At 43.1% G+C, this 7594-nt stretch overlaps 1 pseudogene; it reads right to left on the bottom strand.

The window, feature by feature from the left end:
* Positions 1–6622: 6622 nt before the first annotated feature.
* Positions 6623–6740, bottom strand: LOC145405967 (5S ribosomal RNA; annotated as a pseudogene).
* Between the last annotated feature and the right edge of the window lie 854 nt (positions 6741–7594).

Below are 7594 nucleotides of genomic sequence, written 5' to 3'. Positions count from 1 at the left end.
GTGTGTGTGTGTGTGTGTGTGTGTGTGTGTTCTGTACTTCTTTTACTTCAGTTACAAGCTGCCAAAGGATTGAAATTCAGGGCCGTGTCAAAGTAAATAAAAGTATTGAGTGAAGATGTTAAAATGTAATGAATTTGAGCAGTAAAGGGTAGAGACGGTATTTTGTGTTTGTGTAGATAGGTGTCATAATTTGGAAATATAATACATTATGTGTTATTTAGGAGCTTGAATAGTGTTAATGAAAAGAATATAGAGGTTTCAATCAATGTATGTGCTTGTGGGTAGGAGCTATGCCAAAAAAATAATATACAGATAATAACAATAAATATAATAACCTCTATAACCACTTCTTCTTGTACTACTATTGCTATACTACATGACTAGTACTGATTCTTATTAGTCTCCACATACTACTGTTTTCGTTGCAGTAGCATTTGGGATGGGTGACCGCCTAGGAACACCCAGATGCTGTTGGCATAACGTTCTCCCTACGAGTCAAGTGGGGTTGGTGGAGGAGTAGTGCCCCTCCCTGTAAAACAATTAACTCTAAGCCCTTGGCCACCCCGTTTGGGATACATGGCGTCTGGCAATGAATGAATGAATGAATTTTTTTCCGATATCAGAGGTGTTCTGGTGCCGGACATCGTCTCCATGATGAGTTGTAGTCTCACACTATTTTTACATATTACATACAAAGGTGTTTAAACATAATTAACGCGTGTGTAATATAGTGTGATGGTAATCAAGCAAACACCATCTTACTATACAGTAAGCGTGGTGTGGGAATGAGATGAGCACTAGACTTGCAGAGCCCAGCATTTTCTATCATAAACAACGAGGGTAAAGGGAAGGCGATAGAGAAATAGGAATTGTATATATGTTTAAAGTCTTGGGGGAAATATTTACCTAGTTGGTATACTTTAATGTAATCACTACTACTTTATTGAGGTGTGTAATGTGCATGATAAAGTTGTGATGCTTCTATTCATGTATAAATTCCAGTTGTCTGTGGGGTTTGGCACCTCTGATTTAGTTGACCTCAGCGCCACTTCCAGTGGGGAAGCCGGCCAGCTAGGGAAGAACGCACTTGTCATTCAAACGAGAGGGACGTTTATACTCTGGTCTCTCTGTGTGTCACAGTTGTATCTTTCTGTGGCCAATAAAGACAGATAAATCTGCTCAGTTTTCAGTTCACCTGCACACGCTACCTCTACCATTCCTTCAACAGGATCTACACCGATTTCCCACCATCTCCAGTGTGTGAGAAGACATTTGGTGGAAAGTGTTAGTCGGAAGTGACTTCGATCAGGCGGAACGTTATATCTGGATAGCCTTGCCTGGAACAGTCCAGTCATGTCTAAGGTGATATAGAAATTGGTGATCAGCTCTGGGGTTCCAATAAGCTGATATATTAGTGACTGGGCATGGCCCCGGGCCCAGTTTATGTGTCCTGGCATGGGCCATTGCTGACAGAAAAAAAAATCCAAATACTTAACGTGCATTGGCAGAAAGTCATGCCATTATTATAAGTGAAGGTGATGAACTGGGCTTCTCTGCTGGAGATTTCAACAGGTCATCAATAAGTGACCATAAAACTTGGCAGACCGGATCCTAAGAGTTTAGTTATAATGTACAGTATTAAAAATGTCAAATCTCCCCAGTGGGCTCAAGGTCGTTGAAAACAGTAGGTGGAGACTAGTGACTGTCCGTAGGAGAGGGTTCTATAGTCTATTTGATTGACCTGTGCAGCTGTGATGTATGGGCCGAGTAGGGTGTGTTTGAATCGCGGCTGCTGATTGGCCGCCGATGATTTAAACGTACAGCTCTTCTTATTTTAACACATGTATATTTATATTTTTAAACTGCCTTCAGTACAAGCTGCCATATTAAATATGGAATAATTTCCTAAGCTGAAGAGGTCAAAATTAGCTTTAAATGTTTATTGTTATAAAAAAAAATTAAAGTTGATCATAAAGTTTCATAAAACGATAAGTGACGTTTGAAATAAATTATCCACCTACGGTGTACATCCACGTCCGCATGTTGCACTACTTCCACGCACGGTGTACACCCACGTCCGCATGTTGCACAATAAAATCCACCCACGGTGTACACCCACGTCCGCATGTTGCACTACTTCCACGCACGGCGTACACCCACGTCCGCATCTTGCACAATAATATCCACCCACGGTGTACACCCACGTCCGCATGGTACACTACAGTACATGCCTGCATTTACTTCAATGACATCATCGGCGGCCAATCAGCAGCCGCGTATCAAACACACCATACTTGGCCCCATACATCTCAGCTGCACAGGTCAATCAAATACACTATAGTTATTATCATTATTATTATTATTTGTAGTAGTAGTGGTAGAAGTACTAGTAGCAGTAGTAGTAGTAGTAATTATTATTATTATTATTATTTGAAGCAGCAGCAGCAGTAGTAGTAGTAGTAGTAGTACTAGTACTAGTACTAGTAGTAGTAGTAGCAGTAGTGCTCGTAGTAGTAGTAGTAGTAGTAGTAGTAGTAGTTGTAGTCGTAGCAGTAGCAGTAATAGTAGTCGTAGTAGTAGTAGTAGTCGTAGTCGTAGACGTAGTAGTAGTCGTAGCAGTAGTAGTAATAGTAGTCGTAGTAGTTGTAGTAGTAGTCGTAGCAGTAGTCGTAGTAGTAGTAGTAGTAGTCGTAGCAGAAGTAGTAGTAGTAGTTGTAGTAGTAGTAACAGTAATAGTGATAAACAAATGTTCGTGGGCCCTTCCCGTCCCTCGCACTTGCTCCTGAGGAGGGCTCTCGCGCTGCTATAATATATTTTAGTTATAGCTGTGGGCAAAAAATTCTACGGAGATCCTATGCCGGGCGCCGGAGCTGCTTTTTTGGGTCAAACTTTGATCGATCATTAAATATAGTAAAAGTTTTTCAATCGTGATGGGACCAGGTTTTTTCACATCAGCGAATTTTTTTGCAATTTTTGTGCCAATTTTGGTGCAATTTGTATGTGTAGTTTCGGCTGAGCAAAATACACACACATACAACACACACACACACACACACACACACACACACACACAGGCCTACTGCTATAGTATATTAGATAATAATAATAATAATAATAATAATAATGCAAAAAACAGACCACAGCCTTACACGACCCACATCAAAAAATTTTTGACTGAAAAATTATATCACAAAAATCACAATTGAGGGCTTAGAGAGAGAGAGTGAGGGAGAGAGAGAGAGAGAGAGAGAGAGAGAGAGAGAGAGAGAGAGAGAGAGAGAGAGGTGTTGGTAATTAAGGACAGTGCATCAACAAGTGTCCCATAAGCAGACAGGCAATGACCTAGGCTCGATGATGAGGCAGAGAGATAGGCAGGGTAGGCGGAAGGCAGAGGGAGAGACAAAAAGGCAGGCAGAAGAGAGGGTAAGTAGGAAGGGTGGCAGGGAGAGAGAGGGGGGGAGGAAGGGAGGGAGGCATTAAAGGTGGCAGGAGGGAGGCAGACAGGGGGTGAGGCTAGGCAAACAGGATAGCAGCGATGCAGTGAGATAGGCAGGGAGGTAGGCAAGGAAGAAGGGTAGTCAGTAAAGGAAGGGGAGAGTGAGGGGGAAGCAGGGAGTCGGACAGAAAGGGAGGGTAAGAAGGAAGGGAAGACAAGGAGGGAGAAAATGGGAGACGCTGGCAGGTAGGTAGGAAGGCAGGGGGAGAGGCATGGAGGTAAGGCAGCATGGGATGTAGGGAAAGAGGCAACAAGAGAGACAGAAAAGAGACGGGCAGAGACAGACAGGTAGGTCAGGCAAGGGAAGTGAGGGAGATAGGCAGAGGGAGACAGATTCAGGTAGGGGGGTAGACAGAGGTATACAGGTAGGGGGTAAATAGAGGTATACAGGTAGGGGGTAGATACAGGTATACATAGGGGGTAGACAGGTATACAGGTAGGGGGTAGAAGAGGTATACAGGTAGGGGGGTACAGAGAGGTATACAGGTAAGGAGTAGGCAGAGGTATACAGGTAGAGAGGTAGACAGAGGTATACATGTAGGGGGGTAGACAGAGGTATACAGGTAGGGGTGTAGACAGAGGTATACAGGTAGGTGGGGAATCAGACACAGGCATCATTACAGGCAGGCAGAGAAGATGGAGGCAGGAAGTTATGCAGGAAGACGCCTTAATTAAGAGATGGAGGGATGTAGGAAGCCAGACAAGGAGGGACATAGTGAAACAGAGACATACAACTGAGGCACAGAGGCAAGCAGACAGACTAAGACACTGACAGATGGATTAAGCAGGCACACTTAAGCAGGAAGGACACAGGCACAGAAACAAAGGAAGAATAGTATACAGATCTGAGACAGAGGCAGGCAGCAAGACAGGCAGAGACGCTGGCACGAAAGGTAGTAGGGCAGAGAAACAATTAAACAAATGCAGACAAGCAAACAGAAACAGACAGAGAAAGAAAAGCAGGCAGACAGGCAAAGAAACAGGCATGGAAAGGCAGGCAGGTAAACACACAGGCAGACAGGCATGAAAAGGTAGAGAGAGAGAGAGAGAGAGAGAGGCCACAACTCATCATGCTATGCAAATCTTATGTCACGGGGTCACGTCTCATGCTGTCAGCCAGGTAGAGAGGTAAATAGATAGACAGACAGATATATTGACAGACAGACGATACATAGGTGGATAGACAAGTAGGTAGACTGACAAGTAGACAGACATGCAAACAGAGAGGTAGATAGATGAGTAAGAATATATGTATCTATGTACTTGTGTATGTATGTATTTATGTATGTGGTATCTGAAATTTGGTGAAGCCATCTTTTGACCGAAGACTGACTGCTGGGTCTTGGGGAACGGGTTGTTTAGTCTATGACCAGAGTGGGATACACAAAGACATCGAATATTATAACTGGTAGGTAGGAAGGGAGGAAAATGAAGGAAAGGGAGGAAGATAGCCTGAGAAAATGGAAGGAGGAAGATGGGGGAGAGTGGGGAAGACAGCCAGAGTGGAGGGAGGGAGAGAATGTTAATGTACGAAATGGAGGCAAGCAGTGGCGTACCTGAGAGGGGGGGGGCGGGGGGGGCTGTTTGAAACTGCCCCCCGGGCCCCCAATTGAGGGGAGGCCCCCCAAAGCCTTCAAAATTTAAAAGCTTCTTTATTAATATTTAAAAATATATATATTTATCATCCCGACAATCCCGGCCGAGGTATTAGATAAGTTTTGAGAATGAGGGGGGCTGGGTTCTTTGCAGGGCCCCCCACTTGGAGGGGGGCCCCGCAAAGAACCTAGCCCCCCGGGCCCCCAAATCTCTAGGTACGCCCCTGGAGGGAAGAGAGGGTGGTGAAAGCCAGAAGAAAGGAAGACAACTAAGTAAGAAGGTAGGCAGTCTGACAAGAATGAAAAGGGAGAGGGAAGTGAGTGTGAAAGAAGGGAGGGAAAGACTAAAAAGAAACGGATTAAAATGGTAGAGAAAGAGAGAGAGAGAGAGAGAGAGAGAGAGAGAGAGAGAGAGAGAGAGAGAGAATAACTGCTAATTAAATAAGTCACGAAAAATCAATATAGACCATGAAAAATAAACAAAAGAAAAACTACCAACAGTTAACACCATCACAACAAATAAATCCCAGACGAAACCACACACGACACGGAATCCAATCCCTCTGGAAAAATGGAGCGCGTTGGATTCAGCTGATACGATGCAAACAAACAGCTGATCGCGTGTCAACATGACTGTCATTCCTCTCCTACCCTCACCCTTCATCATGAATACAGAAAAATGTCGACTCCTTTCTCCTGCTGAGGGATTTTGGACCTCTATTCTGGGACGATTTATTGGTAAGTGTTTTTTTTTTTTTTTTTTTTTTATTATTCGTAATTTAAGAGGCCGGAAGTGAGTACAAAAAAAACTGCCAACAGTGTCAAGCATCAACCTCTAAGACTGTTTAGCTCTCCACTTACTTCACTGTATCTGGCCTAACGTTTGTTGGACATCTGTCTGTCTATCTATATCTAATTTAAATCTGTTTATTGTATGTGTGCATGTACGTGATGGTGCGTGTGTGTTGTCGAATGCATGTGTGCGTACACGCACCGTAACTCCTCCGTGGCTATTTGATGAATGTGAATGAAACTTCCCAGATGTGTTCGTCAGATTACCGGGAAGGTCATCCATCACATACTACTTTCCAACCATGGTTTTTAGGGGGCCAACCGTCCCCCACCCCCACCAAAATTAAAACTCAAAAATAGTGAAAAGCAAGGCAAATATTGACTTGATATCTTAGTACGTGTTGTACAATGGGCATCCGTAATGCGATACCTTAGAAGCGCGAGCCCCCCCCCCCCGTAGTGATTCTTGAAGGGTCAAGCCCCCTCCCAAAAATAAAATCGATCAGAAATAGGGGAATTGAGCACATGGATTTCAGAAAAATCAGCATACATATCGCCGGACTGGGTATGCATTTTACATGCTCTCTTCGAATGAACAGGAAGAAACTGTACAGCTACATCATTCATTCATTCATTGCCAGACGCCATGTATCCCAAACGGGGTGGCCAAGGGCTTAGAGTTAATTGTTTTACAAGGAGGGGCACTAATCCTCCACCAACCCCACTTGACACGTAGGGATGCCAACAGCATCTGATGTTCCCAGGCGGTCACCCATTCAAGTACTAACCAGACCCAACGTTGCTTAACTTCGCTGATCGGATGGGAAGCGGTGTACTCAACGTGGTATTACATCATCATCATTATTATCATTATTATTAATATTATTATTATTACTGTTATTATTATTATTACTACTACTACTACTATTATTATCATCATCATAATCATCATCATCATTTGGTGGTAGTAGTAGTGGTAGTGTTCATTATGACAATTACACATGTGCTTGCGAAGCAAGTAGAGGCATTGTTTTACTAAGTGTGTGTGTGTGTGTGTGTGTGTGTGTGTGTGTGTGTGTGTGTGTGTGTGTGTGTGTGTGTGTGTGTGTTGTGCACCTATGTGTGGAAAAAAAAAACTCAAACAGTTGTAATCCGACTGTAACCAAACTTGGTTGAATGGTTGAGGCCTGGCGAACGGGATGACATATTATTTTCGAGAATAACAGGTCAAAGGTCAAGGCCATATACCAAGGTGATATTAAACAGTTTCTTTGCGTGTTAGTGCAATCTTTAGTAAAGATTTAGCTATGGCAAGGATGAAAGAATTCAATTTTGAGAATATTGTCAAACGACAAGGTCAAAGGTCAAGGTAATATGGCAAGGTCAACATAAATAGCTTTCATCTGATTTAAACCAAAGTTGGTGGAAAGATGAAAGATAAGGCAAGGACGAAGGGAATCGATTTTAAGAACACTCAGTCAGCGATCAAAGTCATAGGGCAATGTCAAAGATCAAGGACACATGGCAAAGTCAGTATAAACAATTTTGAACCAATTTAGACCAAACTTTTTTTTTAATGCAAGGAAGAAGGAAACAAAGGCCAGAGGCCTGCAAATCGCTCCAAGGGAAAAAAAAAAAAAACAAGAGAGCCACATTCAAGATCCATTGGTGGAAGCCTTAAGGATAAGGAATGAATGAAGGGATTTGATTT

Source organism: Coenobita brevimanus, chromosome 68 (assembly GCF_032717465.1).
Source record: "Coenobita brevimanus isolate Jiangsu-jjx chromosome 68, ASM3271746v2, whole genome shotgun sequence".
Classification (NCBI taxonomy): Eukaryota; Metazoa; Arthropoda; class Malacostraca; order Decapoda; family Coenobitidae; genus Coenobita; species Coenobita brevimanus.
This window is presented reverse-complemented; position numbering and strand designations above follow the sequence as displayed.